The sequence below is a fragment of the Zea mays genome, chromosome 9 (assembly GCF_902167145.1).
Source record: "Zea mays cultivar B73 chromosome 9, Zm-B73-REFERENCE-NAM-5.0, whole genome shotgun sequence".
NCBI classification, from domain to species: Eukaryota; Viridiplantae; Streptophyta; class Magnoliopsida; order Poales; family Poaceae; genus Zea; species Zea mays.
In genome coordinates, this window is record NC_050104.1 from 135,511,589 (window position 1) to 135,522,669 (window position 11,081).

General features: G+C 42.9%; 1 long non-coding RNA gene across 1 annotated transcript; it reads right to left on the bottom strand.

Moving 5' to 3' along the window:
• Positions 1-2,249: 2,249 nt before the first annotated feature.
• On the bottom strand, positions 2,250-4,306 carry LOC103639141 (uncharacterized). The gene is made up of 3 exons (XR_559254.2): positions 3,971-4,306; positions 3,123-3,230; positions 2,250-2,334 (listed from the first exon to the last, which is right to left on the bottom strand). It is a non-coding gene; the product is annotated as an uncharacterized lncRNA (long non-coding RNA).
• Positions 4,307-11,081: the final 6,775 nt, after the last annotated feature.

Genomic DNA, 11,081 nt, shown 5'->3' on the forward strand with positions numbered 1-11,081 from the left:
ATGCGACCCTTCTCCTTCAGCTTCCCTCTGCGAGAGGTTAAGTAGAGGAGAACCCCTGGCACTTGGTACACGAGAACGGAACCATTTCAGAGTCACATCCCAGCCGCAAGTGAGAGTATTCCCATCTCATGACTCTGCGCGCACAGAGAGGCGAGAGGGCAGGTGCCTCCGAAGCCCTTGCCGTTCGAGACCCTGCTCGGGGGATCGGCAATTAAGTTTTTGGGGAGCGTCTACGCGACTGCCCAACGTCTGTCGTTGTCTTCTTCACTGGTTCCTGGCGTCTTCATCTCGTTCGGATGGCAAGAGAAGTTGGACAAGGATCCGGATCCTCGGAGCGCATGGGAGGGTATGATCAATTCAGTTCGTTACTGTTTTACATTCTGCATATTATATATGTTCATCTCTATTGTTTCGTATGTAGCTCTGTTCTGTCATATTATAATATGTTATATCTGTCTGTTACAATTTTACAGTCATTCTGTTTATATTGCTATCTGTTTATTTTCAGTTGTTCCGTAATAATTCATGAACCATGTTTATATACTTATTATATTTACTAGGTATATGCCCGTGTGTTGCAACAGATGGCACTTGTACACACATAGATCATTATTTAGTGTTGCTATCAAGAATCAACTTAACAATCATAACAAATGTCAAAGTCTGCCATTTCGAACAATCAAAATTTAGTTCAATGACACTATTAATCGAAATAAGAAAATCCTAAGTTGATAATACAAGATCAAAGTAAAGAAGATCAGATTCCTATTAATTGTTTAGAGAAGAGATTCCTATTGAAGGGGCATCATCATTTATTGTCCAGTGTTATACAACATTCAGAGCACATAGAGTATGCAAATACGGACATAGCAAAACATACTCTCTCCATACCAATTATACAACAAGACGCCACAATACATCTCTCATGCACATCACAAATGTCAATGGTCTCCAACTCAGAGTGGCTCAGACGCGAAGACAAGCGCTGACGTCGACGCCCACGCGTCATGGCCTACACCACAATCTCCAGTGTCCACCGGTACCGCTCCTGCTCTAGCACGGGCAGGTCAATGAACACGAGGTCGATGTCAGCATCATAACTGAACTCCACTTCCACCAAGTTTAGCAGGCACCTCACCGACTCCCGCGAATAGTAGGCGTTGAACAAGCCACACCCACGACCCATGGACCCTGAGTGCCATGGCCTTGCTGCCAGCACCACTGGTCACGATGCACTCCTTGACGATGCCACTGGTCACAGTTATGCTTAGCAAACAAGAACTAACCATATCATGCACGCTAATCTCGACATGGTTGATGCTTGAGTTCTGGTCAAATTCTTCAATATGTTCTTTGTCTTGAAACTTGAATTCAGAAGAAATAATAAATAGAAGGCTATGACAATCACTGCATAAATAGCATAAAAGCTTTCAATTTTTCCAATGTTACATAACATACAAACGCTAACCAATTTATGCCATTCATTTAAATCATTTCATGCCAATGTCAGTCATCAAAATGTTAAGTCATAAAGATTTAACAAAATATTGAAACCCAATGTCAGTATCAGCCAAATCGAATTCCATGGATAAGAATGCAAGGATAGCTTGAATCCTGAAACCTGTGTCAATGGTGATAGGTTTCAGGATAGCCTAAATGCAAGGATAGCCTTAATCCTGAAACATGTGTCAATGTAAAATCCTGAATCATGAAACCTATGTAAATAGCAGCAAAATGCAAAAGGCTTATCAGAATGTACTCTTAACTGGCAACCAATACTCCATGTACATGTTTCAGGATTTTACATTGATGCAAATTGCAAAAGGTGGATTATGTATTAATAGTTTCTCGATTTTGTTTATCGCTGTCATATAAAAGATTATTTTTTCTTTTTCATTCAAACAAGGGAACCTTAAAAAACATTTGGTGGAGCACAAATAACCACCACACCACTAATATAGTAACCTAACTCAAACTGATAGAAGAATAAGACATCATGTGCTAAAACAAAATAGTCTAAGTCTCTAAGATTGTTCTCTATCACTAATAAGAACAGAATGAGGCTACACTACTTATTTTCCTTCAAATAAGTTATACGGGATGGAAAACAAATTATCAAGATACCTGAAAGCTTGGTCATATCCTTAGCACAAGATGTGTAACCATCAATAGAGGTCTTGAAGAAGACATAAGCTCTCTTCTTGTCTAGCCTAGTCATGCACATCTCAAGAGTAACAACAAGCTCCTCAGGGGTGCTCAGTGGTGGCATAGTAGACGTGCCACTTCTGCTTATGCTTTGCAGAATCACCAATCACATAAGCATTACCACCAAACCTGAGGCCATCAAAGAAGTGATTAGGAAGGAAACCTCATCAACAAAGTTCTTGTTTGGGGAAGGTTGTGCATCAGGGAATATGAATGTCCCACGGGAGTATTTAGCTGCAACAAGTGGCAATGAGAGCTCTTTAGCAAGCTCAAGGATCCTCGGAATAGCGAGCAGAAGCTTTGTAGTCCCACAGGTCTTGATCAGAATCTTGTATGGGTAGACAAACAGGCTTGACTCAGATAAGACATAAGAGTCAAAGTCCTCGTTTGATAGCTCAGAGACAACGGTGCACCATGCATGGTCAGAAATAGAGTAAATCTAGGGACGCAAGAGTGCACACAATCCCCTTCCGTTGGGGTCAGCGAAGACAGGTGCCTCATAGAAGCTGATCTCGAGGTGCTTCTCATATCCCTCAAAACCAATTGCAGAGGCAGGGGTAGGAGGAGCAGCAACAACTTGCAGGACTGCGATTGTTTTAGAGCAAGATGACAGACAGCAGTGGAGGAAGACAAGAAGTGGTTTCTTGGAATCTTTTTTGTCACTGGAAAGCAGCTAGACAGAGCAATTTTAGAATATATTACATGATGAAAATATTGCAGAACACCAAGATTTTTTATTAATACGATGCAAGCTACCAAAAGATATTACATGGTAGAAATATTAAGAATAATGTACATGTAATCGACTGAAAAGTGGACCTACACAATAATCATTAGAATGACATCTCAGTAAGCAATGAATCCAAGTGTTTGCACGACACTAAAAAGAGCACAACAAAAGAGAAGTTGTATCGTACCAGGTAGCTTGCATCATATTAATAAAGCTCGTTCATGATGGTTGACTTGCCTACACCGGGCAGCCCAATTACCCTAATCATCACGAAATAATTGTTCTCGGTCAGATACTGCAAAAACACGGAGAGGGTTAGTACGTTTTGAGGGAACAAAATTTATATGTACATATGTATGTATTTAAAAAACACCTGCCATAAATTTTATCACTATTTAAAACCCCGTCTCCAACATAGAAGGCATGTGTTGCTCAATGAATCTCAATTCACATCACAGATGCATATATAGGCATGATCAGCAGAAGCCAAATATAACATCTTGCGTCATTATGCGAGAAGGAAGGCATCTACGAAATGATTAAGAACTAACCTAACAAATTAGAAACATACCAACACTCAGAGGAGTCTTTAAAAGAACTAAAAGCAACACATGAAGGACATCGCCAAGAAGTTTGGCGACTCTCCTACCGAAGGCGTCGTTGGCCATATGCACAAAGCTTCTTATCTATTTGATTGAGGCAACAAAATATAGTAGACAGTCATGCTCTCTATCTCAAAGTAGAAAGTTAAGACATGTCACTGAAAAGGATATGATTATATGAATGGCAGGTATGGCTAATGAGATATTTTGTAGTTTTCAGGGTTAAGAAGACTGATTTAAATATGGTAAATAATTAGTAGAGCGCCTACCCAATCTCTCATGTACATCAAGTGGCACAGAGCCATTCAAACTTGCATTCTCTTCATCTCAACAATACAAGCTAATCTATCATGGGTCTGTCAAGAACATATTGCCAGTTTAGCTCATAAAAGGATGAAAAAAGAACTTAAATTTATTTTCAGTGATAAAGTACCTGCTCTTTGACCTCCCAATCAAGGAATGCTGGATTCCTCACATTGTCAATGAGAACTTCAACCATTTCTGGTGTATAGCTCTTCAATGCATCATATGTATAGCTCATTTGTTCACGGGAAGCTGATGCAGAGACATTTCCTCCAATGGCTTCTACCTCACGAACTAACCGTAAGTGGGTCCGATTCACTGTGCTCTTGAAGGCCATTCTCTCCAACAGATGTGATACTCCATAGTTACCCCTTCAGTATTAGGTCTATCTAGCTCAGGAGGATTCTTTGCAGTGCTGTACAGATACGTGAAAATTCTTGGGAGGCCGCTTCTTGGTATCCAGCCACCTTTATCGCTAACCTGCGTTACAAGAAGAGCACCCACTCAATAATCAAACTTCAGAACCAATCTTTGCACAATTACTTCTAGTCTGCCACATGCATCAAGAGTGATATGAACTTCCATCAATAAATAGATGTAGCTAGAATGTTGCTGATAGGTTATGACAAGGACTACTACCTTGATAGTGACATCCACTTCTCCATCAGCAACTATAATTCTAACTGGGGGAACATCTTTATCAGAGTTCATATAACATTCTTGCACCGCACGGAGAGAGTTCTTCACCAATTCAAATAACATCAGGTGTAGGTGTAATGTGACGTATGTGCATTTGACAAAGCCAAAAGGTTAGCTAATGTTTCAGTTTTTTTTCTTGTTTTTCTTATATCGAAGAGCAAGCCAATTAAAAGGACTGACATAATGAAGGCAATGAAAATGTACACAGACAAATTATGTGATCTATAAGATACATCCAAATCGAATTCGAAAAACATTTTACGACATCATGATGGCAGCACAAAATGATACCATCGATAAAGATCCAAGTTTATGGAACTTACGGAAATGTAAAATTTGGATCGCCATAAATGTTAATATCAGGAGCTGATACATATTCCCTTAAACAGACAGAACGGGCATCTTCACAAGCAGCTTGAGCCACCTGGATTGGGGATAATCTTATATTGATGAGGCCTATGACACCAGGCTCCGGTTTAGGGTCATGCAAAGCCACATGCTGCCCTGAAAATAATCAAGACCAAACAACTCAGGCCACGCTATCTAATAGCAACAAACACTCAACTTTCCTGCCAATCATTTGACTTAGGCCCCACAGATGGGACTATGAAGATGCAGTTTCAGTTTAAACCATATCATACTTTCCATGACCAAAAGTCCCAATATATAGTTGAACAACATATAAATGAGGCAAAAAATCTGTCCTCAGTTTGACAGATTTACACTGAACTTTTGGATTACTGCTTTCAGGGGAAAAGTAGTATATGTTAGTACAGTAGCTGTTAGGAAAACAAATAACAATTAAATATAAGAGAAATATTTAGCATAGCACGTCCAATAACTAAACTGGCCAAAACGAAGTTGACAGTAAGTTTTACCCTTCATAAATTAAGCTCTTGACAAAGCAGTTTGAAGGTTGCGAACCTATCAGCATGTGGATGCTAATCCTTGACATGTAGAACCGGTCAAGGAACTCGTGGATCTCATCGAACTCGAATGGAACCTTCCTTGATCGGCCCAGCTCCTTCTTCAGCTGCTGCACTCCCAAGGCCATGGTTGGAACCACATTGTTGTGCCGCACCTTGACCATATTGATCATCTGTGTGAAAGCGAGCTCGTCGTTACGGCTCCTCACTTCAAGGTAGTATTATGATGGCATAATACTACCTTCCATCGAGATGATTTGCAGGTCACCGCCAAAATACCGAGCGTATAGCCGGCTGATCGGGAGCCTGAAACCATACCCAGCCATAGTTACCCCTTCAGTATTAGGTCTATGATCTGGGTTGTCCAGTGAGTCGTCGGTGGGGGCGGGAAGGGGGCGCGGCTTGGCGCGCGTGGAGGCGGAGGGCGATGGGGACAGCGGCGCGCGGCGGGGCAGCGGCGACGAGAGATGGCGCGGGGCTGGCACCGCCGCCGGGGGCGAGTTGCCTGAGGCGGCGAGGCCCGGCATGGCGGGGCAGAGTTTGGAGGCTCCTAGGTGGGGGAGGCGAGCAAACAGCTGCTAGCTCGGTGGTGGATGTTCAGAGCGGGATCTCGGCCAGAGCAGCGCATCGAGGGTTTGGGGAAGGGCGCAGTTGGTGGGGAGGAAGCCGTGCGTTCATCTCGGCCGCCGCAGCGTGTGGGGGAAGGAAGGAGAGCGTGCGCGGCGGCGGGCATCACGGCGCCGGGGGAGGGGGCGGGGTGGCTAGCGCGGGCGGGATACCCTGCGGCGAGGAAGAAGCGTGCGGGGCGTGTATCATGGGCGGAGGCGTGGTGAGGTTTGTGGACGCCCTCCGTCCACCCTTAAGGATTAGTAGAGATTTTCCCATTCTTCAGCACGCTAGCCCTAGACATCACCATCACAGCCTCATTCAGCGTGTGCAACCTCTCCTTCAAAATCTAGGATGCCACACTTGATTGTAGCCTTCCTAATTGACTGTCTTTAGAATCAGATTTGCTCATCGCAAACCACCACTCTGCCTGCATTACAAGAGAAGAGTTAAGTACAATAATTTCAAAACACATTTATCTAGAGAACCATCTATTTAATAGTGATCAATAAGCATGGAGCAACCTACTACTACTCTGCTACTTAATAAGCAACCCACATGACAAGGACTTACTATCAGAACATTCACCTGGGCCCCAAGAACTCAGCAATCCACATTTGACAACCATTCACTAACTTCCTAAACAAAAAAATGGTTACATTATGTAGGTAATGAAGGTGGTTGTTGACATGTGTGACTTTTTTTATATGGATAGATTCAAAACAAAACTACAACATATATTTAGAGAGCTATTGGAGAACTCAATTTTTTACTACCAAAGTTATTTAGCAACTCCTTAAATCTGTGATTTAGAGAGTTAAAATTTACATAACTACTGGAGCTGCTCTAACAGATATGACCCAAGTAGGTGGTATGATTTAGTTTCACAAAAATTCCAACCATTTTTAGTATCCCATCTAGTAATTTATATGCTTTGCAAACACAAATCAAGCATGTTCATCCCAGGAAACAGAAAAATGAACCATGTAAACCTCAAATCATGTAATAAGAAGGGATATCTTGTTTCAGGCCTCAAGTTGTACCACCAATTTGCACCAGTAATTTTAGTTGGCATCTATGTATCATGTGGTATGTCAGTCCTTTACTTTGGCATTGTAATATTATAGGCTTATGACTGGTAAAACAGCAGCCCCAGCTGCTCTGATGAATCTAGTGCCCAAGGGAATATGATACCATGCAACACAGTCTGGCATACCAAGATGCTGGATGAAGATCATGCAGTCTGGCATCCAAATTCAAAGCCAAGTTATCAGCTAATAATCTGATCTTGTCCTTCAAAGCCAACAAATTTGATCCATAGCTCTAAAAACATATCAGCGCGTCGTCGCAAAGTCAAAGCTAAGCGACATCGCTCCTCCGCGGCCAGCACCCTCCATAGTAAGACCAACTCCATCCACCCACTTGTCCCAAGATCAATCATGATGGATTTCACTTATTGTGGGCAAAGAACAAAGTTGAGAAACTGAACCTGCAATGGGTGAAAAAAATATTTGTTAAAAACGCGATACCATTCACAAAATATAGCAATAGCCAACAGCCGCTCTTGACTCGATTCTAAAGAAAGTAATCATTTCATTATATTGAGGAAAAGCATAACCAAGGATGGTAATGGCAGCTCCTAGTGCATTAACAGGGCGGACATGCCTGTGGCAGATAATTATCTGATAGGTCTCAAACACATGATATTTCAAACAAGATGTGCTCAAGCATGTATACAATGTAGCAAGAAAATTCTACATGTAAACATTTCCCATTATTAAGATCAGCTAAATATCAGGCACTATGGACTTGCCATCGGGGCAGACATGACGTCCCAAACATATGTTCTTAGCTATACATGGAACTTTGAGCTCGCTAATCCAAAATTGGGGATGGTGATCCTACCAATATCATTGCAAAATTTGCATAAGTCAGCACAAAAACGATCACAACAACTAAGGATAGCAGATTCTATTCACATAGATCCTATTTAAAATGACCAGATAAGAACACATGGTAAATAGGTGAAAGGAAAATAATGAAATATTACTGAAGGCAGTTGCCCATTCAAGACAGGGCTATCAGGACATCACGAGTTCAGTGTATATTACAGGTAGTAATCAGAACAATAAATACTATCAGGACACAATCTGGAGTGTGTCCATTAGAGGAACGAGAAACAATTAAAAGGCACATCATAGAGATAAACTAATCATCAAAATCATAATTAGACGGACAAAGCACTTTAGAATTGAGATATATCACATCGATGAAATCGTGTAACTTTATAATTGAGATACAAATCTTTCCAACAACCAAGAAAAGGACAATATGACTTATTAGTCCAATATGAAAAGAGAAAATAACCCATAAAAACAGAATGATTGTAACCACTAAAACATGTTACTGTGGTTTCAAAATCTAAGCCAAAAACTACACTTAGTTAACTGAAGTTTAGAGCATATACTTCAAAAGGTTCTCAAAATAAAATTTATTGCACATAAAAGGTGGAGGATAGAAATGTTGGTTTCTATTATATAAAGTTAACCATAACCATTGGATGCATGAATGACTATGGTGAATACGAGTGCATGGCAAATAAAGCTAGTATAATACCCTCAGACTGAAATATAAACATTGGTTGGTTAACTAACCTTAAGAACACCCTTGCCAAAATAATTAGATCCACCATTCCTCAATTCCAAGGCCTCATATATCTCTGAGAGGTCAATTGTTTAAAGATAAAAATGTCAAAATTTTGTGCATATGTGCCAAACATACAGAATTGGAGGCAACCGCAAAAAGGTGACCTATTCAAAAAGCAAAGGTGTTTGGACCACAAACAGAGATTTCTCAAACAAATCCATCCCAAATCAAATAGCAGATATTGACATGTCAAAATTATTAAACATGGCATGGTATCACATTTAATCTTTTTGTTCAACATCACCAAAGAGCAGATTGTAATAAGAATTACAACTGCGCCGACTAAATCACCGTGGGGCATGGGGGCTCACCAGATGTCGACTCTGCCGTGGCCAAAGTACCGGTACACGAACTGGGGGATGCACGAAGGTTGACGGTGCTGATGCACACCAGCAGTCAGTAGAAGAGATCGAGCCTGCTGTGGTTGAGGTCCATGGCGAACAAGCTGGCAGGCCTTCTGCGGGAGCTGTTGTAGTCCTCCACCGTGATCACCAAGCTATGGAGTTGTACAACCCCCCAGCATTCTTATAGCCTGCACGCACAACCCGCGCCCAAAAAATCAGAGTTGGTGAAACGAACAACCTCAATTTGGCTGGTGAGGCACACAACCAACCTCTGCAAGGCACGTGACCTTGCCCCGACAGGTTGAGGCGTCGATGCAGTTCAAGGTGAGGCGTGATCTGGCTCAGGAGGCCACAACGAGGGTCTCCAGTGGGGGCTAGGTCAAGCGTGCGTGGTTGTTGAGCAGGTTCCATCACCAGTTCGTGGTCCCGCTGGGCCACCTCGAGCACCTCGTCTTCGTAGCGCTGCTGGAGGAGGCCGAAAGCGAGTATGGCTTCCGTCACCTGGATCTCTTCCAACCTATGGAAAATAACGATATTATATGAATTTAGAAGACAAAGTGCACAATACAACCTCTAAAGACAGATTGATACTTTCACATTTGCATGAAAGAAAATAATATGAAGATAAAGGCACTAAGTGGAAGTAAAGGAAGTCAATGTACAATCTGCGCTCCTTCATGATGAATGTTTTCAGTTAATGAATATCGATTCAATAGATATCTTTTATGTAATAAATTGAACATTAAGATGCATTTTTAAAACAACATAATTGCATGTCCCAGGCCTAGATAAGTAAATGAAATTACCAAATAAGTAGGATAAAGAAACTGGATTTTACATGTAACAACATTCAGAAACACCTGAGCTGGAGGCATGCAATAGCAAAACATGCCCGATAAACTAACTTTGACAATGAGTAAGCAGCCATTAGCCCATTACATAAAGATTAGCTACGACATACTGTGCTTGACTGATAGTTGTTTCTTATCCTCTAAACCACTAAAAATCTCTATGCGAAGCAGTGCGATACATGTACATCATACACCTGCTCACATAAGAACACAAACAAACTGTTACGAGCCTTGACCATTTGAAGCAAACAGGATTACACGGGTGAGCTGCAACTAAAGGCAAGTGGTGAGGTCCTTCTCCAACTTCTGCTTGAGCATCATGTTGTACTCGACGGGGTCAACAACCATCTCCAGGCTGACGTCGGTGCCATGGCCCCTAGTGGCTTGCTCTTCGCCTCCTTGACTCTAGATCCATTGCTACCTCTACTCTACGGCAACGATGGGACTCGAGCTATCGAGCACGACCTCCTCAAGAAATTTCTGGAAGCACCACTCCGACAGGCACCAGTTCATCATGTCCGTCGCGTCCCCCCTCCTACTCCACCTAGTGACTGGTGCAGCAACATCATCGGCAACCGCTGGTTGAGGGTGCGGTGGGGCCTAGCAGGGGTTGGGGATCTCCTCCACGGAAAAGACGCGCTCCATGCCAAAACGAGTCGGATCACCATGATGCTGGGCAGAATTCTCCTGTGAGGGGTCGGAGGATTTGATTTGAAATTTGGGAGAAATTTCTCTACCAGAGTTTGGTTTGGTGGAAGCGGAGAAAAAGTGGAAGGGAATATGAGAATAAGAGAAGGTCGCATAGAGGTGCCTCACGGCGACGTAGACCTCAGTGCACGGCGCGGTGCCTGAGCTCGCGCGCGTTGACCTTGGCAGCCGTGGCAGTCCGTGCTGTCGTGAAGAGGCAGTCACCATCGGGGACGGTTGCGCACGGGGAGGCTGACGCACGGAGTGAACGCGGGGGCAGCTCGCGTGGGGGATGTGGGGAGGCAGCGGATGCAGACGGACAAGCGAGATCTAGGTTCCTCAGAAGACGATGTCGTGGAGCTGTCTGTGGATCTGCGGTGCACGCGGGGGTGGGGACGGTTGAGGTCGCCGACCGGTGGGGT